This window comes from Malus domestica, chromosome 11, assembly GCF_042453785.1.
Source record: "Malus domestica chromosome 11, GDT2T_hap1".
NCBI lineage: Eukaryota > Viridiplantae > Streptophyta > Magnoliopsida > Rosales > Rosaceae > Malus > Malus domestica.
This window is the reverse complement of record NC_091671.1, coordinates 11973621-11998441: the sequence shown is the minus strand read 5'-3', so window position 1 is coordinate 11998441 and position 24821 is coordinate 11973621. Positions and strand designations below refer to the sequence as shown.

The following is a 24821-nucleotide window of genomic DNA, read 5'->3' as shown; positions in this document are numbered from 1 at the left end:
GACGCTGCGTTCCAGTGTCTGGTATCGTTTTCTCCATCACTCGCACACCTCCTACGTGTCCTTTTTTAACATTTGGTTTCATACACTACAATGTAGTGTTCATTTCCTAGTTATGTGCTTTACTTTGTATTCAGATGTGGCGTTGCAGTGTCTATTTCCTGGTTTCTTTTCTTTCATCACTCACAAGCTTCCTACGTGTCTGTTTTACATTTGAATTCAGACATTGCAATGCAGTGTCCATTTTCTGGTTCTATTTTTACATTTGGATTCAAACTCTACATTGCAGTGTCTATTTCCTGGTTTTGTTTTCTCCATCACTCACACACCTTTTGCGTGTTCGTTTTTACATTTGGATTCACATGCAGTGTCTTCTGTTTTTTACTTTTGGATTTAGACGCTACGTTGTAGTGTCTGTTACATGGTTTTGTTTTTCCATCACTCACACGGCTCCTACTCTTCACATCGTAATGGCTTAAAGCGTGCATTTGACATACTTTAGAACTTAATATGTCAATAGCCAATTACAAACCATACACTAACAATCTCGCTTTTGATCCGCTGAACTGCCAGTTGGACAGGATAAGTGTGTGCATCCATGGAGCCATACATTGTTGGAATTTATATATTATAATATTAATAATTATAATATTTAATTCAAAATATTGAATGAAAAACACATAACCGTTTGAAAGGGATCAAGGCATTCCTTGGTAAAACGGTATCATCTAATAGATGAATGTCTGTATCTCTTAATCAACCATTATCTTAGGTTTTATATAAACTCATGAAACCATCATCATTAAGATAGAAAAATTAGAGTTAATTTTTACTCTTGAGAAATAGAGTTTTCCCACTTTGTTTCTCAAATGATACGTGTGTCAAATTCCGAATCGTGTCTTGAGAATACAGAATATATAAAGTTCGCCAGAGTCCGAAGATTGAAGTGCTTTGACTTTGGATTATAGATTGTTAAATCCTGGGAGATGGACGCCTACCGAACTACAAGCACAAAAGTAGGGGCGAAATTCTATCTTTAGGACATTGCATTTATGCAAGCCTCAATTTTCAAGTTTGTCAGGTTTTCTAACTTTATCTCTAGTTGTTTATATTAATCTCATATATAATTATAATTGATGTTGTGAATTTCTTTATGATTATTATCATTGGAATTATATTGTTATTTTTCATATTTGCTAATATTGCTCCAACATACATTGGATACATGCCTCAACACAAATTATTATGGCGGTTTTCGACCTTGAAAACGAAAGATTCAAAGTCATCCCACTCCCAAAAGATTATGCTTAAGGAATTCATTGTATTATCGATAAGCTTGGAAATATATTGAAACGGAAGTGTGTTTGGCTCTAATAGGTGACAGACAGTTGATGCAGATGAATACAATGGAATTATGGATTTTGAAGGACTACCAAAATCAGGTGTGGGTTAAGCAAACTATCATCTTTCCCATTAGTTGGAGGCAGTTAGGATACCCTATTCCTTTTTATATGATTCACGCCGGTGAGCGCCTCCTCATCCAATATTCGAGATTAATCTGGCAGGACTCGGCAAAAGCACAAGTGTTTATCTAGAATTGATACTCCATAATGATATTCGGTTGAAGTTACTATCTAATTATGATGACAACATCGGCTACTATGTTTAGCATGACGAACAAAAATTGGTGGCGCAAAACTCATCATCGTCACACAAACGTATGCGCGACGAAAACTTCATTGCGCAAAATCCGTCGTGCAAAGATCGTGAAGAAAGACTTTGCGCGACTAACAAAAACGTTGGTCTTGGAAAATAAGGCGCGATAGTTCCTCATTCATCGCACCAAATTTTTAGGAACGAATGCATTCATCTCATAAAATGCCAGGATACAAACATGGGACGACTAATATTTGTCTCTAAAAACTTTGCGCAACGAAAGTGGGTTATCGCAAAAAAATATGCACGACGAAGCTATTCGTTGCACAAATTTTTTATTTTTTTTTAAATTATATTTTTTTGGTCTGTTTAATTTTGTAATAAAATAATAAAATTATATTGGAATAAAAAAATGTAATGAAGAGAAAAATAATTCATTTAAAATAAAAATGAAATGTATGTACAAGGAAAAAGTTTTAAAAGTAAGGGACTAAACAACTAAGAAAAAAAAAGAGGAATAATCTACCAGGTCGTCGTTTGCATACGGCTGGAAGGATTAAGGCAAGAAGGGTTCGGGGTTGAGGATGGGCTCAAAGATCCAAGGGGAGGAGTTCTTGGCATGCTTGGGTTAGAGGGGCTCGAATGTTGACGAGGGTGAATATCCAGGAGACGAATGCCGGATTGACTGAGGGCCTGTACAATTAGTGACATCTGGCTCTTATACAAGGCGAGCTCAGTCCTAAGGCCGACCACCTTTTTTGTCAAAGCTGTGACCTCGCCTTTCGACTGCGAAGATGAAGAAGCTCTAGGTTCCCGACCGTCGGGCATTCCCCATCCTCGGGGATATCCATAGACTCGAGCGGAGTCTCGGGAGGAAGCTAAGAGGCAGACTCCTAAAAAACCAACTACCTCTTCTCCATCATCGTCACCTGTGCAATATAACGTGAAATATTAATAATAACATTCAAATAATAACCATGATACTTAAATGCGTAAGATGGTAATTACAATTGAAGAATACTTACATGAAGGGACTCAACCAACTCATTCCTGGGTCGAACATAAACGTCTGCAAAGACATCAATCTCCGAGAATTTTGAACCCCCCTAAATAGAACAAGATAAGAAAAATATTAGTACAAAAAAAAAATTAATATTACTGACATATTAAAAATTGAATATGTAAAGCTTTATTACTACCTGCCGCCGCGCCTCCATCCTATATGAGAAGGGCCTCAAACCCGAATGGTGGATAAGAGTCTTTTTCTCCTGATTGATCTTGTTGGCTTTCGCCTTCTTCTATTATACACAAAATAAATGTATTATTTGTAATTTAAATGAAATATAAAAAAAAATCCATAAACATTAGTAAGAAACGTATAATACTTTTAGACTTAATATAAAAAATGTATCACATAGTCGGGCTCCTGAAAATGACTGCAGCGCCACACCTAATTTTCTTTCCGGTCCTCAAACTCCTTCGGGCAAGCCTCCTCAAGAGTGACTTGTGGATCATCAAATGTCTGAAAATATTGGTGCAGGTCACTCTTCCACTGCTATACCGTTCAACGAAGAGCCTGTTGATGTACGCCAACATATTGTCGTTGATGTCGTCGAAATTGTAGTTTGTCTGCAATGTAACAAATTAATTACATACATTAATTAATATAAATATATAAATATTTAAAGGAAAAGTAATAAAAAGTCAGGATACTTACCGACAAATAATCGTGCACCTTTGTCCTCACCTTGTCTGGCATCGCCTTCCAAAACTTCCATTGCATAGGGCAATAAGTTCGAACGACATGACCAATGTCGTGGGCCAATGCACTATGCTACTTCGGTGTTGGTGTAGCTCGATGCTGGTCGTCGTATCCAATCGTGATACGTTCGTTGGTCACCCGGGTGACCTTCACCATCTTCAACTAGCGACAAGGTCCCCGGCTATTTTTCTTTGCTGAAAAAAAAAATAGTCAAACAAACACTACAAATTATACCGAAATTTTGGTAGAACCTCCCCTAAAGTTATAACATTTCCCAAACCCTGTACATTGTAATTAATAATATATGATATCCAACAACAATCACAATAGTTGAATGCTTCAGTAGTGGACGCCAAGTGAAATAATACATAGTAGAACCTGGGAATTCAAGCAGCAAATTCAAATGCTATTATGAATTGCTTCAATACTTGAGGACTAACGACCTAATGCCTACCATGATCATTCAGATGAGAATCCTTTATATAAAGGACATGCATTGAAAACTAAATTATCAGCTTGACACCTTTTCCTTCTACTTACCCAACTAACAAACTAAAGATTGAACTTAAAGTAGCTCTAGCTCCAATTTGGAACAAAATTAACTTTACCTTGTTGTGACCTCGAGGCATTAGTAGTGGATGTCGATGTCATGTCGGGTGTGCGGGGGCGGCGGTGACCACACCTGGCGCTAACAGATAGTGCCATTGAAGAGGCTGATGACATCGGCGCATGGGAGACCCGGGGACCAACCGGATCAACCGGCCTGGGGTCCATTTCTGTTGGAGTAATGGCGGCTGAAGTAGGAGGTGGGAGAATCGAATAGGGTGCAGTCGTCATCGCCTTACGACTTCTAATAAGCTGGGACATCTGCACAATTAGAAAAAGAAAAATTCAATGCATATATATGTTGTAATACGGCAGCAGCAGCCTTCAGAAATTCAATCCAATTCACAAATGATATGGTTTCGGGGCTGCTCAAAATACCAATGCACAGTAGGTTTTTTTCTTTCAAATGCACAGTAGGGCAAATTTCATGTATAATCTCAATTCACATTCTCAATACTAACATAACCTTAAAGCAAATAGACGCAAATGAACTGTTCAACACACATGAAAATCACCGTTATTAACATAACCTTAAACAAAAGCGCTGTTAAACTATCAGGAGCAAATCAGTATCCCCAGGTAGCCAAATTGCTCTCGGACTGTTGGTTGTACAAGCAGCCAGTCATAATCCTTCTAAAACTTCTATAGTATTATTAGATTAATCATATAAGCTTCTCCCATTTATATTAGAAACTTTAGAAAATAATAAATAAAAAAATAACATTGAATCAAGGAAATAAGAAAAATTCTATTTCTAATGGAAATTTGTGCAATAAAGTTTTGTGTTAGAGAATAAAAACAGTGTATCGATTAGGAAAGAAAGCAGGCACATAGGATTTAAGGGGAAAATGTGCATAATACCGTTGGGTGTGACCATATGAGTAGTATTCTTTGCCCAAGTGTTCAATCAATTAATCTGAAAATATAACAATGCACGAATATGACAGCTTGTAAAATGTGTATTTCATCCTTCTTGATAGGATAGCAAACCTTATTAAAGAAAGCAACATGAAGACAAAGAATCATATCTTAAACAATAGGGTTGCAAAGTGATACCATAAGAGGTCAATTGCGCCACTGCCACTGCCACTTCCTCTTATAATAAAAGCAGGCACAGAAGAAGTTTTTATCCCACCAATCTATTTCCCCCTTCACCTCATACATAGGGAGGGCGATTTATGAACAAAATGCCATTTGAGAGATATGAAGATAGAAAGAGACAAAGACAAAGACGGGCTAGCGAAAGATAATAATTCTTGGAAGGCAGAGGTTTTAAGTAAAAGAAAATTAGCCCACTTCCTTATTCAGCAAAAAAAATAATTTACAATCATTATACAGGGCAACCCCCATAAAAAACCAAGGAATGAGCTTTCGCAATCTTGCCATTTTGTCTGAGGAGTACCGTTAATGTAAATTTGAGATTAATGTAAACAAGCACTGTCTTACCTCCTTGCAAAAGGTGACAGTCGGTATAACAACAATATGAACAGACTTCGTGTGCATCCATGGAGCCATACATTAGATACATGACTCAACACAAATTATTATGGCGGTTTTCGACCTTGAAAACGAAAGATTCAAAGTCATCCCACTCCCAAAAGATTATGCTTAAGGAATTCATTGTATTATCGATAAGCTTGGAAATATATTGAAGCGGAAGTGTGTTTGGCTCTAATAGGTGACAGGCAGTAGATGCAGATGAATACAATGGAAGTATGGATTTTAAAGGACTACCAAATTCAGGTGTGAGTTAAGCAAACTATCATCTTTCCCTTTAGTTGGAGGCAGTTAGGATACCCAATTCCTTTTTATACGATTCATGCCGGTGAGCGTCTCCTCATCCAATATTCGAGAATTGATACTCCAGAATGATATTCGGCAAAAGCACGAGTGTTTTTCTAGAATTGATACTCCAGAATGATATTCGGCTGAAGTTACTCTCTAATTATGATGACAAGATCGTTCCCTTAAGGTGGGATGACTTATTTGTTGTGCTAGGATAGCACCAAACCCGTTGGAACCACTCAAGCTAACCCACAGGAAATCTATCAAATGAAAATGCAAGAACAAAATATTAAAGATACCAAGATTTTAACGAGGTTCCTCAACAGTCAGTGTAACTGGAGTACGTCCTCGGAGCAGTAAAAGCTCACCCAAGAATTCACTATCAACCAAATGGGAGTTTACAAAGTGTTGGCAATCTCACAACCCAAATAACCCAATACACCCAATAGCTCTCACACACCACAGAAACAAATAGAGAAAGAAATATAATGAATAATTTCTTCTCTATACATATAGCTCAAAACTATTACAACAACAACTACTTTGGTGGATGATTACTAACCAAATGAAGCAGCAACTTATTCTTTCTTTTGGGCTCTCTACAACTCTCCTTGCTCTCGGCAGAAAATGAGCTCTTCCTTCCTTATTTCTTCTATCTGAAAAAAGCCTCATAATTATGGCTTTAAAAAAAGCCACAAAACATGCCACAAAACAAGGAAACATAATCATGTTGTCCTTTCTTTTCTTTATAATTTTTTATAGCCAAAAGTTGGCCACTTGGCCACATACTCCAACAATCTCCACCTTGGCCAAGTTCCGAAAAACGCCATGATAAGCCAACCAACACAATTAACACACAACATCACTCCCAAACACTAGCAAGAGAACAACTCATGCCGAGCCAAATGCTCCAAAAAACTCCTACTGCTCAACGCCTTCTTTATATAGGCAAAATGTGAGCCAAGTTCAAGCAATGAACAAACTTGGCGACACCAACAACCTTAGTCAACATATCAGCAGGATTGTCTTTAGTTGGAATCTTCTGGAGAATGATTTCCCCTTCACCAACAATTTCACGAACAAAGTGATAACGCACATCTATGTGCTTGATCCTCGCATGATGAACCTGATACTTAGCCAAATAAATGGCACTCTGACTATCACAATGTACCTCCACCTGCTTCTGATCAACCCCCAAATCTCTAATCAGCCCATGTATCCAAATGGCCTCCTTTATAGCTTCAGCAACTGCTATATATTCAGCCTCTGTAGTAGACAAGGCAACAGACGACTGCAAAATGGATCTCCAACAAACTGGCCCTTTAGCCATAGTAAACACATAGCCTGTAGTAGATTTTCTTCCATCCAGATCACCTGCATAATCTGAATCAACATAACCAATTGCAAAATGACCAATACCAGAGTCATCTCTCTCAAAGCATAAACCAATGTCTCGAGTACCATGGAGATACCTCAATATCCACTTAGCTGCTTGCCAATGCTCTTTACCTGGATTATGCATATATTGACTCACCATGCCAACTGCATGAGCAATATCCGGTCTAGAGCATACCATTGCATACATCAAACTACCAACCAAATTTGCATATGATATATTTTTCATTTGCAGCTTCTCTTTATCAGTTTTAGGACACTGTAAAGAACTCAATTTAAAATGAGGAGCCAAAGGGGTACTAACCGGTTTGGTTGAATCATGAACTCCAAATTTCCGAATCAACTTTTCAAGATATTGTCTTTGATTAAAATTGACCAAACCTTTCTCTCTATCTCTAGTGATCTCCATGCCAAGGATCTTATTTGCTTCACCAAGATCCTTCATCTCAAACTCATTCTTCATTTGCTTCTTCAATTTTTCAATCTCTTCAACATTCTTTGAGGCAATCAACATATCATCAACATATATCAACAAATATCAACAAATAAATGAAAGACCAATCTTGCAACTTCTTGAAGTACACACAATGATCATATTGACTTCTAGAATAATTTTGGCCTCTCATAAATTTATCAAACCTCAAATGCCATTGTCTTGGAGATTGCTTCAAGCCATATAGTGATTTCTTCAATTTGCAAAACAAGTTCTCCTTCCCTTTCACTATATACCCATCCGGTTGACACATATAAATCTCTTCATTCAAATCACCATGTAGGAAAGCCGTTTTCACATCAAGTTGCACAAGCTCAAGATCATACTATGCAACAAGAGCTAACATAATGCGAATTGAGAAGTGTTTCACAACCGGAGAAAAGATTTCATTGTAGTCAATGCCCTCCTTTTGTGCATACCCTTTAGCAACTAATCTTGCTTTGAATCTCACATTGCTTTTCTCATCAACATCTTCCTTCTTGGCATACACCCATTTGCAACCGATAGCTTTCTTGCCCTTAGGCAATTTAGCTAACTCCCAAGTCTTGTTCTTCAAGAGAGAATTCATCTCATCACCCATGGCATTGCACCACCTCTCTTTTTCTTCACTCTCAATAGCTTCCTCAAAATTGGATGGAATCTCATCAGTGATAATAGGAAGAGCAAAAGAAACATAGTCACTATACCGAGTTGGCTTGGTAATTTGTCTATTTCCTCTGTTCTTGGCAATAGACTCTTGAGGTGAAACTTCCTCTTCAACTTGAATAGAATCTTCAAGTTCAACTTCTTCAACATCTTCATGGTCTCCAACTTCTTCACTTGTAGTGGCTTCGACATCAGCAGAAATAGGATTTGAAGTACCAGAGGCAACTTTCTCAAGCTCCACCTGTTGGACATCTTTCACATTCTTCTCAGAGACTTTGTACATACTTTCTTCATCAAATGTCACATCTCTGCTGATTACAAGTTTTTTCATCTTTGGGCACCACAACCTGTAACCTTTGACACCACTACTAAAACCAAGAAAGATAGCCTTTTTGGCTCTTGGATCAAGTTTATTTTCAGTCACATGAAAATAAGCAGGTGAACCAAAAATACGGATATAGTCATAATCAGAAGAAGGTTTTCCAGTCCATACCTCCATTGGTGTCTTACCCTGAACAGCAGCTGAGGGTAACCGGTTGATGATGTGACATGCATAATTAACTGCTTCTGCCCAAAATGACTTGCTTAAACCCGACTGAGACAACATACATCTAACCTTCTCAAGCAAGGTTCGATTCAATCTTTCTGCAACTCCATTTTGTTGTGGAGTTCCCCGAACACTAAAATGTCTCACAATTCCTTCCTCTTTGCAAACTTTAAAGAAAGGGTCGGATGTGTATTCACCACCATTATCCGATCTCAAAATCTTAATCTTTCTCCCAGTCTGGTTCTCAACCATTTTCTTCCAACTCAAGAAAATGCTCAATACCTCACTATTGTGCTTCGTAGTGTAAACCCAAGACCTTCTTGAATAATCATCAACAAAGGTCACGAACCAATGTCTACCACTCAAAGATGGAGTCTTTGTAGGACCCCAAACATCCGAATGCACATAATCAAGAATGCCCTTCGTCTGATGTACAGCAGTACCAAACTTCACTCTAGTTTGCTTTCCCAAGACACAATGCTCGCAGAAATCAAGCTTACAAGTCGTGGCACGTTTTAGAAGACCTTGTTTCACAAGCCCTTGTGGAGCTTTCTCACCGGCATGGCCTAATTTCATATGCCACAGTCTAGTAGTATCAGAATCGGATGTGCCCATATTTTCTGAGACTACAGATGTTTCACCTGTCACAGTGCTTCCTTGCAATAGATACAAATGGCCACATCGAGGAGCTTTCATCACAACAAGTGCACCATAAGTAACTTTCAATGTCTGTCAATCTGAATGATACCTGAAGCCCTTGGATTCCAAAGTACCCAAAGAAATAAGATTTTTCTTCAAATTCGGTACATACCGAACACCTGTCAACTCTTTAACCATGCCATCATGCAACTTCAAACGAACTGTACCAATCCCTTTTGTTGTGCAAGGATTGTCATCTCCCATGAACACAACGCCACCATCAAACTCTTTCAAGCTTGAAAACCAATCCTTGTGAGGAGTCATATGATGAGTACAACCCGTATCCAACACCCACTTAGTAGCACAATCAAATGATGAGAAAGTGGTTAAAGCAAAATCAGAAAAATCTGTTTCAACCTCAGCAACATTAGCTTCAAAACTTTCTTTGCCTTTGGTCTTCAACCTAGGACAATCTTTCTTCCAATGGCCCTTATTATGACAAAAGGCACATTCATCCATTTCCAAAGGTTTTCTACCTTTAGAGTTTCCTCTAGGTCGAGACTGTGATTTTTTCCTACTAGAAGATGATCTTCTCTCCGATGATCTACCTCTAACAAATAAAGCTTCAGAGGTACTATCATGATTTTTATCTCTATGCCTCATTTCATAATTCATCAAGGCATTTGACACATCTTCAAATTTCACAGTTTCTTTACCATGCATAATAGTGGTAACAAAATGCTCATAAGAGTCCGGCAATGAATTCAACAATATTAAGGCCTTATCTTCATCCTTAATATCCTCATCTAAATTTAACAAGTCGGCAATCAACTTATTAAAAGCATCAAGGTGTCTAATCATTTTTGTACCTTCTTTGTATTGGAAGCGGTAGAGCTTTTTCTTCAAGTGTAGCCGGTTCTCTGCACTGTTTGTCATATACTTGTCTTCCAATTTTTGCCACAACACACTTGCTAATGTCTCCCGCATCACAAAATACTTCTGAGTTTTTGCAAGGCACAACCGAATTGAAGAGCAAGCCCACAAATTTAATTTCTCCCATTCCGGCTTCGACATAGCTTCCGGCTTCTCTCCCAAAGCGGCAAGTAGATCTTGTTGAGCCAACACATCTTTGACCTCACATTGCCACATCCCGAAGTTGTTTGTGCCATCAAACTTTTCCACTTCGAACTTTGCATTTTGCACCGTAGTTCTTGCAAACCCGGAGCTGCTTTCAAAAGGATTCTCATCTTGCCCGTCTGACATCTTTGGCAACTAGACAGTACCCAAGAGCAACCAGTGCTCTGATACCAATTGTTGTGCTAGGATAGCACCAAACCCGTTGGAACCACTCAAGCTAACCCACAGGAAATTTATCAAATGAAAATGCAAGAACAAAATATTAAAGACACCAAGATTTTAACGAGGTTCCTCAACCGTCAGTGTAACTGGAGTACGTCCTCGGAGCAGTAGGAGCTCACCCAAGAATTCACTATCAACCAAATGGGAGTTTACAAAGTGTTGGCAATCTCACAACCCAAATAACCCAATACACCCAATAGCTCTCACACACCACGGAAACAAATAGAGAAAGAAATATAATGAATAATTTCTTCTCTATACATATAGCTCAAAGCTATTACAACAACAACTACTTTGGTGGATGATTACTAACCAAATGAAGCAGCAACTTATTCTTTCTTTTGGGCTCTCTACAACTCTCCTTGCTCTCGGCAGAAAATGAGCTCACTTACTGAAAATGATTCCTTATTTCTTCTATTTGAAAAAAGCCTCATAATTATGGCTTTAAAAAAAGCCTCATAAAAAAAAGCCACAAAACATGCCACAAAACAAGGAAACATAATCATGTTGTCCTTTCTTTTCTTTATAATTTTTTATAGCCAAAAGTTGGTCACTTGGCCACATACTCCAACATTATTTCCTTTTCAAGCTTCAATTCAATGTTTTCTTTTGTTGAATGCTGCAATTTGAATGTTACGTCCTCAAATACAAACTAAGTTGAGATGTGACGTCTTGCAAAAACTGTCATCTCCCTATGTTTAGTAAACTGGGATGATTCAGAAGTATACTTTGCTTGTTCATAATTACTGAAATGTTGATTTTAGTAATGCTATTTGTTGCTGGAAGTCAAACTCCACAGCCTCTTGTACTAGTTGCTTCTTTGGACATTGGCTGCCACGCCCCGTGTTGAACTATATATATTTACAAAGGAAAATATATTAATTAAAAAAAAATTGCTTCTACAAAAGGAAGAAGCCGTGCAAAACATGGCTTCATCAACAAAAGAAAACATGCAGTTGGCTACATAATAAAAAGGGGGGTAAAAAAAATAAAAAATTAAATGAGAAAATATGTGTTTCATTGCACAAAAGAAGATGACGTGCAAAACATGAGCCCCCATTTTTCTGCAACAAAAGACGTGGAGGACTGGAAGTTAAGAGAAAGTGGTGGAGTACATGACCTCTATTTTGCCTCATGTAAAATTCTAGGGCCTTCCTTGGATGCCTATAAATAGGCACTAGCTGAAATTGAGAGAGAATTTGAGAGAAAGAAAAGAAGTAACGAAGTACTGCCGGAAGAGAAGACGAAGTAATTCCATTGCCGGCGATTCCGAACCAAGCCTTTCAAGGAAGGAGCGCAAACTACAAGCAACGATCAGAAGGTACAAAACCTATGTTTCTTTTCTCTTCATTTTCTCTCTAGTAAATTTATTTTGCAAGCAAGCGTTGTCTTGAGTAAACTTTGGTCAGCAACAAGAACCTATATGCTAGCAACCCCTGTGTTCCTCTATTCCTGCAAAAACCTTAGGAGTTGCAGTCGCGAAAAGAAAACTGTGCTCTTAAAAAAGATACAGAAAGATGCTTCCAAAAATTCAAGGACCTACTCGTCAAGCATTTTCTCGGCTAAGCATGTCTCTATGTAGACACGGAGGTGCCGGAAGGCGATCTGTAAGGACGGTCGGATCTACTCGTTAAGCATTTTTTTCGGCACAGCATGTCTCTACAGAGACACGGAGGTGTCGGAAAATGATCTTTACGGGGATGGTCAAAATCTGCTAGTCAAGAAATTTGCTAGACGAAGACACGGAGGTGCCGGAAAGTTGATATCTCTACACCACAAAGGTGTATTCGAGACAAAGAAAGAAGAGGAGTTCCATACCACAAACGTCATATTCCCATCACCAAAGCCTTAGATGCAACGGAGGAGAAACCAAAAAGCAACTTTTGTAGACAACAAATATCACACACCGGTCCGTCAAGTGCAGCTTCAAAGTTCCAACCTTGGTCACTATGAAAAGGGCAGGAAGGAAGCAATATATACCAAGATACACAGAATTCATAATTTTGAATTATACAAAGAAAAAGACAAAAGAAAGCGTGAAAAAAAAAGAGGAGGACAAAAAAGTAGAAACTCGAGAGGAAAGAAACTGTTCTCTTTGTAAATTCTAGTCTTTGGTGTTTTCTTTGCTGCTCATCATGGGTACAAGACATGGAGGCTACCTTTTTATGTAAGAGTTCCACCAAAAGCTTTTTTTGCTAGGAATTCGAAAGAGAAGGAAAAATGAAGATTGTAAAGTCTGCAAAAGAAAGCTACAGCAGGGAATAAAAAAAATAAAGGAAGTTGTCTTCTAAGTTGCTAGAAGATTTGACGCAAACACAAATAAAAGATAAGATGGAGACAAAATGATAGAAGCTACAAGTCAAAAGCAAAGGAAGAAATAAGTTTTCGTCAAGGAAAGCTTTGTACAGTACTTGTGACGACAATACTGTAGCAGCTTTGATGTTTTGGCTTCACAACTTTAATAGATGTTCTTCCTTCTTATTTCACCGAAAGCCTTACTATTAAGAAAAGGTGAGTTGATTCCAAAGTAGTGGAGGATTGCAGTAAAAGACCAAAATAGGGCAAGTGTGTTGCAGGGAAGTCAAAGACCCCCGATCCTTTCACATGGTTGATTCAAATGGGCAAACTCCTATGAAAGACTTGAAGTGGATAGAGGATGAAAAAGATGATAATATCCTGGGTGGTGATTTCAAATTACGGCAATACCTCAGCCTGGTCATACAAATAAATCCTCTGCACAATGAAAGAAATAGGGCAATCACATGATGGTTCAAATTCTGAACGACCCAACAATTAAAAGGGTGTCATCTGTTCAAAAACCAAAAAGACGAAGGTAATTCTACAAAGGCTTATCAGTACTCCTAAACAACAAATACAAGACCACCAAGGAGCTACAAATGAAATTAGTAGATAGCTCTAAACTGATGTTGTTGCGGAATAAAAATCTGAAGCAAAGCTTTCAAATACGAAGCAAGTTGAATTCAGAAAACAAAGCTGCCAGTCAAAAGGGGTTTATACTGATTAACAACTAATTGGTATAAATTTCCAAGTGAAGTCAATGGACATGATCTCCAAAGTAAATTTGTCCGTTGTATCAGTTGGCATATAATTGATACAAAATTTCACCAAAGCCAAATCCAAATCCAAATGGCATAAAGCCGCTCCAAATACTAAATGGCACAAAGCCACTTCAAATGACATGAAGTCATGTTAAATGGCACGAAGCCGCGTTAAGTTTCAAATGGCATGAAGCCGTGACAAGTTTCAAATGGCACAAAGCCACATTAAATCCCAAAAAGCACGAAGCCACTTCAAGCTCCAAGTGACTCAAAGTTCTCGCCTACAAGAGCCTAAACTGCACAAGGCATCAAATGCTCATTGCCCGCACAAGTTGAAAACTGCACAAGGCATCAAATCCAAACAAAGACATTTTGAACTACACCGGCTTGATTCCACCAAGGATACATAGGTAATCTAGAGATTCTATACACACCCCAACCTTGATATTCCCCTAATACCAGGATAGACACGTGCTGGCCGACACTCAAGGGTGACAAAAGCCATTAATTGATACAAAAGCTAAGAATAAGAAGTAAATAAGGGTTATGAATTTAAAATATAGTGAATTAATAATTTAGGAACGTGTTCAGAGCATACAACCAACTAGAGTTCTAAAAGAATTAATGTAAAATTGAATAAATAAGAGGATGTGGGTCCTACACCGAGAGGACTTGAATATACCAATGCGAAAGCGTTGACATCGGGATCGTATGCCTCGATTCTAAATCCTGAAAGGGGGTGCAAAACAAGGGTGAGTGGACCAAGTTTATATATATACATAATACAAAAACATTTATAAACATACTAACCTCCAAAATTTTAATAATGAAAACTACTAGTATGATAAATGATAGGTTTCTCTGAAAACCCTAGCATGCTGTAAACATCTTAAAAGACATATCGTGGAAATCAAAGCATCAATAGTCTCATAAGATCACTGAATAATAATACTCCCGGCCCAATGCCTGCACCTAAGTCTCTATGCCCGTAGCCAGAGATAACTCCATCCCGGCCCAATGCCTGTCTCCGTGTCCCTTAGCCTTTCACTAGGGATTATTTCTCCAGGCCTAACTGCCAACACCAGATCCTTGCCCCAGGCGGCATAGTGTCCACTAGGTACGCACAAATAGTTACGCCTCTAAAAAATAACCACTTCATAGTACAAAGTCATCTTTCGTCTATACTATAAAGAGGGGTTTTGAAAACACGTTCTAGTATCCTATCGTCATCCATCAGATAGTCTACCAGTTCATGGTTTTTATAGAAAATACTATATATTAAAATATAGCTCAATATAGGCCGACAATTAATTCCTAACAAAAAACACAAGACGAAAGTCAACATATTCAATAAATATGCTTAACTTAAAATCAAATCATAAACTCGTAAGACATGCATTTCATTTATGCAATTAAACTATGAAATTATGCAAATTTTAGAAAGGGTCCACTCACCGTACACCGATGGTGCCAAGCTGTACCAAAAAGGAATAACGGAATCACCGCCAATAATCGCACATAATCACATAAAGGGGTACCTTTAGTCAAACTCTATTTAAACAATTGAATTTGGGAAAATGGACTTCAAAAACGGGTCCAAGACGTTGAAATTAGCCTAGGAAAGGTCCCGGACGAAACCCCGAAAAGTCAACTCTAAAAGTCAATGTTGATTGGTTAAAGTCAAAGTCAACTCGGACCGTTGACTGAGTCAACACTGACCGTTGACCGAGTCAACAGTCAAAGTCAACAGGTCCAGGGTCAGACTGGGCTTGGATTTGGGTTGGGCCGAATTTAGGGCTTAGGTATTTGGGTTTGGTCCTAAGGCCCTATGGTTTAGGGTTTTTAGGTAAACGGGTTAAAGGCCCGAAGGCCTGCCTGAAAGGGTTTAAGGGGACTGGGCTCAAGCCTTAACAGAAAATGGCCCAAATGGCCCTATTTGGTTTAAAACAATTTAATTAAAAGAGAATAAAAAAGGAAATGGGTTTTGGGGTTGGGCTAACGGCCAGAGGCCCTAAAGGGCACGGCCCGTAGGCCTTTTTGGGTTTTTAAAACGATTTAACTAAAATTAAAAAGAATGCAAGCTAAGGTTTTAAGCTGAGTCAAAACGGGCTTAAGGCCCAAGGGTTTAAGAAACGGCCTGAAAGGCCAGTCTCGACGGAAGAGGGCATCAGAGCTTCTATAGCTCCGGCCGACTGCAAAAGGAAACCCTAGACTCCGATCTAGGTATCAAAATGACACATAAGGTGAGAGGAGTGTGATTATACCTTTGGTTTGCCGTAGAACGGTCGGAGGTGATCGGGAATATCCTCGACACCTATGGTTTTGCCGGAGTTGGGTGTGCTTTCCACCGAGCCGATCTCGTTCCAAAACCTTGGAAATCACGAGTATAACACTTAATAAATCACACCCAAGCTTCAACTACAACGAAAAAAGATAAACCCGAAGCTTACCTAACCGGAGAAAATCGAAGGAATCTCGACCGGAGAGTTCCTGGGTTCCACTGCTCCTCGCAGCGACGGGAGAGAAAGAGAGAGATGAAGTTTGATGATGATGATTGGTGGTGTTGCAGGTATAGGGTTGGTGATGGGTATGTGCGTGAGTGTGGGTGTGGGTTCACGGGAGGATGAGAAAGAGAGAGATGATAGTGATTGCAGAGAGAGAGAAGAAAGAAGGGGGTTACGGGGTAGGTGATAGAGAGAACATGAGGGTTGATAGGGTACTGCCACGTGGCAGCTCAATTGGGTAAAGGAATATGAACTAAATTGATAATTTCGTAAACATTTTGGGGAACAACGAAATTATACATATAAATGGGGGTTGCGGTATTACATTCTAGATGCAAAAGCAGAAAGACAAAAACTCCAAATCGAATCCCTGGTTCACCTCAACCACATTCACCACAAAATTCAAATCAAATCCTTGGTTTATTCAACCAAATTCACCAAATACAAAATCATTTTTTAGTGAGTCATTCCCTCTTTAACAAAACCCAAACCCAAACCCAAATCCAAGGAACTACAAGTGACTTGATCCCTCAAGAGGGTACGTAGGCAATCTAGGGCTCGACCTAGGTGCAGTCACAAAATCAAACAAACACCCAAATCCCCAAGTTACGATTTATTCATATTGGAATCAAAGGGTTTTTCCTTTTTAAAGAAGGATTGTAGTTAATAGACGCATATATAGTCTAGAATGGGTCGAACTCAAATTAATAAAACCCTCTTCGAAAAAATGAACGAGGGTGAAATTGTGTCGAGTAAATTATTTGTTGTACAATTTTTGCTCAACACCCCGGATACTGCCCAAAGTAAATCCGAGCAGGTGACAATTCAAGTTAGTTTTAAGAGCAAAATGTAACTACTTCCAAGTTTGCAAAATCATAAGCAATTTCATTACCATTCTTATAAATAAACCTCAAAGTGAAACTACGAAGTTTCAAATCCAGAACAAAGGTATAAAATATCTAATGTACACAATGTTTATTTTTAACAGAAGCGATAAAGAATTTCATTGATTAGAACAAATACATACAACCAACGTTACATCAAGGTGCCAAATGAGTATAATTCTCCAGTGACCAAATATCTTGACCTGGAGATAAATTCACACAAATTTGTAAATATAGAAAACCCCTACACGAGTACCACCACACAACAAGAACCATAAGCAACCGGTGTAGATCCTCTATAAAGACGGCATAAGTAACAGACCCAACACTGGAGCCACAAAAGTCAACGCAAGAATAAGGCTATAAACAACTCGCTGAAGCAATACAACGCAACCTGCTACGCAGGACAAAACAACACAAAATGAAAAACTACCTAGTTAATCCGAGAATAAAACCATCAACTAACAAGTCTTCATGGTGAGGACAAACCCGCTTATAGAGAGATTTATAGCAGCCATAGTGGGAGGAACCACCATAGATGAGGCTAGGTAAGGTAACTTAGTCACGGTTGCATATGCATGAGTTGAGTTTTAGGCTGCCGCATAACACAGACTAGTTAACAGAGCATCAACACCGAGTGAATATGTTTTTATGTTTTGGTTGCCGCATGCATTAGATCAGTTTAGGGTTTTTGCTGCTACTGCTGCATATGCATTTAGGTTGTTTCCATATTGTATAAACACTAGCAGCAATGCATTAAACAGATAGAAAATTCATGTGCCACATGCCTAGGGTTAAGTCAGTTTACATTTTCATCTTGATGAGTCAGAGTATGTTTTTAGTTTGCTTTTACCACATGATGTATCATTCGAAAGCAAACATTTGTTAGCAGCCCTAAGTGCACTAAGAGTTATTTTCATTTAAGAAAAATCAGTTTTATTGCCAAGTGTTTTTCAAAGAAAATATTAGTTTTTGTTCACTGATTTTTAATGTGCTTAAATTGAAATCAATTTATGAAAATGTACCTTGTGATTTTCATAATTGGTTAATTTTCAAAATCATTTCATTTCATATATTCTGCATGATCGCGTTAGTATCTTGCAAAGTTCGAGGAGACAGTGATTAACGGTCGTGTTAGTATCGTGCCACTTCCACTCGAAGGCTGAAGAGAGACTGAGTAGCAAAGCGCAGAGACAAAACTACCTACTAGTATGTGTGTCTAGTTGATGAGTTTTGTAAGTCTTTCTGACTCATTTTTATTAGTGTTTGTCCTGACTTGGGAGCTCGAGGATTTTCCCAGTGGTGAGTTTTGCCTCGTTAAATCCTACATCCTATGTGCACATTTTATTTATCTTTATAATTGCATATGTGTAAGATTATATGTGTTGTGAATGTGGAATTAATTTGAGAACTGAAAATTGATTTGGATTTTTTAATTGAAAATTGAATTTGTTCTCTCAAATGCAAGCTTTAGGCCAACTTCCAAATGTTCAAATGTATAATATTTTACTGGATGGCCTTTCTAAAACCCAACAATTTCCCAAGGCAGTTTAATTGTTGGAAGAGATGGAGGGAAAGAAGTTGGATTTTGATAGGAGAAGAAGAACTAGTGGGCTATACAGACAGTGACTATGCAGGAGATCAAGATGACAGAAGAAACACATCGGGTTATATGTTCATGATGGGCTCGAGAGCAATATCTTGGTCATCGAGAAAGCAACCTGTGGTTACTCTCTCTACAACTGAAGCAGAGTTCATTTCTGCAGCCTCGAGCTCTTGTCAAGTAGTGTGGTTGAGAAGGATTTTACAAGAACTTAAACATGTTCAACACAAAGCTACAGTGGTGTATTGTGATAATGTTTCTGCGATTAAACTTTCCAGGAATCCGGTGATGCATGGTCGTAGTAAGCATATTGACGTTCTGTTTCATTTTCTTCGTGATCTCATCAAGGAAGGAGTTGTGGATTTAGTTCAGTGCTATTCTCAGGAGCAAGTTGCTGATATTTTAACAAAACCATTGAAGCTCGATGTGTTCACAAGGTTGCGTGGGCTGATGAGAGTAATCTCATATCCAGGTGTAAACTGATTACTATCAGTATTCAGTTTAAGGGATGATGTTAAAGTTGTTAGGTCTCCTAGTTTTTAGGATTTGTTTTAAGTAATGGTGAATAATCCCTATTCTTGAAGGATACGTTTGTTGCATTATCTGTTTAAGACTTAGTCATATACCACGATCCTAGGGTTGTAAATCGTGGGCTGTTATTTCTCTTTCAGTTTATTTTGTAAAGCTATTATATAGCGACTACAACTCTTTGAATTCAATAAGAAAGTACTCCCTGCATCTGAGTGTTATCAAGCTGTTGCTTTGCAAGTTCTTTGTTGCTTTTCTTGGTTTTGACACTAGTGTCAACAAAGACTTGCAGAACCTCACAGTTAGCTATCTTTGCCGAGATGAGCAGGGGGTCATCATAGGGTTGCAGGACTCTGAATCCATCCTCTTTATTAAACATGACAGGCTATTTTGACAATCTTTTAAGCTTCGAGGGTTGGCTTACCTCTTTGACCAAGTAGGAATGCGAAGTTGCTTAGCACGACACCCGAGCATAAGCCTTCTTATCTCGGTTAGAATTATCTGTTAGTGAAGAGCGTCTGGACAAAGTCTAGATCACTTTTCTTCTTACCGGATCATAATTTGCAGTGGCACCCAATGCCGAGATAACACTTAGGTTGGGCCGAGGATCTATTGGCTACATATTCTATAAGTCGCCATCAAACGAGTGGTTATAAGTCATCCTTAAGATCCATGCAGTTGTTGACAACGTGGCCGTGGTCTCTCTGATACCGACAATACTTTTGGTATCATCTTTTTGCCTGCGAAAATCATTTTCACCCTTCAAGTGGTAGGGAGTTAATGCTTCACAAAAGGGAACATCTCCCTCTAAGACGTATTCATGAGGGTATATGACTTATAACTGTCATGTCGCTCAGAATGACTCTCTGTGTTGGGCTAGTAATTCTTATACTTTTTTTTCTTTTTTGACGGGCAGTCATACACAACTTCCTGATTGGCTTTAGGCAACATGCTCGTCCTTAGCCGACATGCTTGGCCTATTAATCCTTGTTGATGTGGCAGTTATCTATATCCTTGTTTTGTTAATCCTTGTCTTGTTAAGTTGCTCAGCTCAGGAGTAATTGGTTAACTCACGGAGCAAATTCCTGAAAGTTTTGGGGGGATTCTGAGTTAGATGGAAGTAGAAATCGCCACCAGCAAATCCTCCATGAAGGCATTATTTTGTCGCTTTATCACATCTTTTGTGTTCAGGCAAGAAATCTGGCTAGCGGCTATTCCTGGCTTGAGCACACAACTCCCCTAAGAGTTGGCACTTTGGTTGATTGTCGGGCTCCTGCTTGTCGCAATGCTACAAGAGGAGAACAAAGTTAATTCTGAAATGTGCCTTTGTGTGGCCTTAAGTGTAGGCCTTGAGGCTCGCAATCAAACCAACTAAGTTTTTAGGCGTGCCGCTGCCATCTCTGTATGGCAGATGTAGAACAAGTGTGTTTTAAGCTGATTCCTTGCGCCCCAAGTTATTTCTAACTTCAAGTCTACATTAAGTTCTTTTCTATGCCTTAAGATCAAGGACTTTTAGTTATTTTGTATGCTTAAGGGGTAAAGGTCCAAATCTAATCAAGTCATCAATTTGACTCATTTTAATCTTCTTGTGACGACCAAACCATTAAGTGAACCAAATCTAAGAACTGATGGGGCTTTGGGTCATCAAAAGACTGGAAATAACTTGAATACAAACTGGAGAATGCATTATAACACCAGATCTATTAATTGCAAGACAAAACAAAGAGAGTCGAGCAAGATTTCACCTTGTCGGGCAAGGTTAAACGTCTTGCAGTCTCTTCTCTTTGCAGTTACAAAAGCATTGAATGCTAAAGGGGATGACTGGTAAAGAGTTTATACAAAAGAGATCGATACTATAGCATATAGGAAAATGTAGCAGAGCTTTTACATGGACAAAAGACATCCTTCTAAGGAAATCTAAGGCTAAAAGGGTGCAGAGTCTAGATAAAGCACGACTGTCTGGGTATTTGCTTAATTGAGAGACAAGTTATATGTTTGTTTGTTTGATTGATTGAGTGTCTTTGTCTCTGAGCCCTTTTTCCCCCTTTTATAGGCGAATTAGTCTGACTTCACTATTTTTGCTTTTGCCCCAAAGCAACTGAAGGGTAGTGAGTCATTGCTTTTTTTACATGTCCTACCATTCAGAAAGTACTTTTGGGCCAAAAGTTGGTTGATTTCCATTAGTTGTCACTTCCCTTGTAAGCACCTAACATTTGCATTTAATGGGGAGCCGTTATTGTCTTGAAATAAGCAACTAGGCTTGGTGTTGGGCCTCGGGTAGAAACTCCTTTTATTAAACTCTTTTAGACTTTCTCTCCTCTAAGCCCAAAGTTAAATATTAACCCAAACACTTTGCATCTGGTGTACTCTTTGAATCTGGATATATAATCTTTTAGGGTTTCATTTGGACTCTGTTTCACGCAGGCAAGACCAGTCGATGTGTACTGCCTCTTAAAGATGATTACATAAATGTTCAAGAAAACCTAACTCAATCCCAAGAAAGAGGTATAGACACTGGGGCTATTTGCTTGAACCAATCCCAAGTAACTTTACTGAGGGTAATCGGAAATAGCTTGCATTTGGTGGCATCGTTGTCTTCTCGACCGTTAATAGCGTATATGAACCTATAGAGATGGTTATATGGATTAGTATACCCTTCGTAGCTTTCCATCTTAAGCGCTTCGGTGTCCCCGCTTGTAGACTTGTTGATTAGCTATTTGGAGAATGGCAGTAACATCTCCTCCTCGAAATAATCAAGGTTCTTTAGTTTGGACGATTTCTTAATGTCTCTAAGCTGATACCACAAGTTTTTTTATTTCCTAACCCATAACTTCTCTCAGGGTGCTTCTCAGGTGATGCGGACCGACCAAAGTTCTCATCAAGCCTCCTAGTGCTTGCTGATGACTTCACGAGCATCTTTGTCTCCACTCCTAACATCCCAAGGAGAGGACGAGCCATTTACTTGCATGTCCTGTCAATCTTCTTGTTCGTCTAATTGATTTGTATCAGGAGGTCGTCATACTTTTCCTGGAGCAGGGTATTTTGGAAATGGATAAAGTTCCCCACCTTGGACTCCGACATCAGTAAGTATGTCATTCATTTTCTCTTAGACCTTGGACTCCTAGGTCTTTCCTGGGGCCTGCACCATTAGGTGGGCCAGTGGTCCTGAATTTCCTCTAAGGTACAATTTTTTCACATTCCAATATTCCAAGAGCTATTATCAATGATGTAGGTAAGCACTTCTTGAATAAACCTTTAGCAGCACTCATTGCAAAATATGGGATCACCCATCATGTAGGCACTGCATATCATACTTAGATGTTTGGGCAAGTTGAAGTCTCCAACAAAGAGATAAAGCGCATCCTAAAGAAAACAGTCATCTCTACTCGCAAGGACTAGAGCATGAAATTAAACGATGCTCTACGAGTGTACACAACAACATATAAAACTCTAATTAGGATGCCTCCATTATGGCTTGTTTATGGTAAAGAGTGACATCTACCTATAGAGCTAGAGCATAAGGCGTACTAGGCTATCAAACAGCTAAAGTTTGCCTATTTTTATGCGGGTGATAAGCTTAAATTGCAATTCAAGGAGCTGGACAAACTTTGTAATGAGGTATATGAAGGTGAGAAGCTCTACAAGGAGAAAACTAAGTCATTTCATGATAATCAAATTCAGAAAAGAGTTTAAACCATGGCATAAAGTTTTGTTGTTTAATTCAAGGTTGAAGTTGTTTTCAGGGAAGTTGAAGTCCTATTGGAATGGGCAATACCAGGTTAGTAATGTTTATCCTCATAGGGCTGTCAACATTATTAATGAGTAAAGTGGTAACACATTCAATGTGAATGATCACAAGTTGAAACCACACTTAGACCACTGAACTTCTGATACGTCTAGCTATAGACATTACTAAAGTGCTCATTGAGAGGCAGCCCAATTTTTTAACCCTAACTAGAAAATATCCAAAAAATACATTTTGCTTTCGATTTAAAATTTTGTATTTTTAACTTTTTATTTTATTTTATTTTTTGTAAAAATTGTTAGCTGTGAAATTTTTTGTTTGCCTAAAGAGTGTGTTTAATTCGAAAAAGCATTTATTTTGTTGGATAAAGTTCTTATCTTTTCAAAAAAAAAAAAAATCGCAGAAACTTCTATTGCTAAAAACTAAGTTGACAAAAACATGCTATTGACGTGCAAGGAAAATAAGTTGACAAAAACATGCTAAAAACTTTGGCTTTTGCAGGTTGCAATCAAGACATACAAGGCGGCACTATATCTAAAGACGTGCAAGGAAAATAAAGTAAAACTAGATCTTGCATCCAGCAACAATTCTTTCATTCACATTAACCATAGCAATTCCAAGGCTTTCATATTGCAGAAAATTTAAGCAGTTCAGAGCAATCAAATTCCACGCAGAGGACTAGGGCTAGAAGAAATTTCCCAAAAATCCCGAACCGAACAAAAAAAATCTCGATTCCAAACCAAAATTCCCAAAAATTTCTGGATGAAATACCAAACCGATTCCAAAATTTCGGTACGAGATTTGATATTATCTACTCAATTTTTGGATAATCCCATACTGAACCAAAAATAAGCATTATATATATATATATATGTGTGTGTGTGTGTGTGTGTGTGTGTGTATCATACATTTGAATGGTTACTAACTACTAGTAGCAATATTATTGGTGTGGTCTACAGGTAGTAACCATAGCCATTTTTGTTACTTATTTTGTTTCACTTAACCAACCAGATTATTCAACTTGAAGTCTTGAAACGACCGGAATATGCAACGGCTGGCAGAGCTAACATAAGAAATATAACTAGAGAGTAAAGATAATGAAAAGTTTACATACGACGAGACCAATACAAAGACAATTTGTGTAGTGCACCAGTTATGTACTTCTTCCAAAAACCATTTCAAGTATTTTTTTTTTCATAATGTACTTGACTTTTATTAATGATTGATTCCAAAAGGACTTTTATCAAAAACATTTTTTTTTAATTATTTAAAATACACTTCCAAACACACCCTTTATTAATGATTGATTCCAAAAAAACTTTTATCAAAAACATTTTTTTAATTATTTAAAATACATTTCCAAACACACCCTTATACTTTCATGCTTACTTCAAATTCTCACTAAGGCTTGCATATTATCTTTCTTATTTTCATATTAAAATAATGCTAGTACTACAATATTCCAACTTAAAACATAATATTTCTTTACTTTTTCTCACAATTTTCTTTAATAGTTTGCATTATTTAATAATACGAAAAATGAATGGTCATGATTGAATTGAAAAAATATTATTTTCTTCTTTATAAGCCTTCAAGAAGTATATTCTAACACTA

At 38.1% G+C, this 24821-nt stretch overlaps 1 long non-coding RNA gene across 1 annotated transcript; it reads right to left on the bottom strand.

Moving 5' to 3' along the window:
- Nucleotides 1-2071: 2071 nt before the first annotated feature.
- On the bottom strand, nucleotides 2072-5716 carry LOC103410738 (uncharacterized). Its single transcript, XR_003767138.2, has 7 exons — nucleotides 5078-5716; nucleotides 4883-4937; nucleotides 3371-4282; nucleotides 3104-3282; nucleotides 2853-2951; nucleotides 2679-2759; nucleotides 2072-2582 (listed from the first exon to the last, which is right to left on the bottom strand). It is a non-coding gene; the product is annotated as an uncharacterized lncRNA (long non-coding RNA).
- Between the last annotated feature and the right edge of the window lie 19105 nt (nucleotides 5717-24821).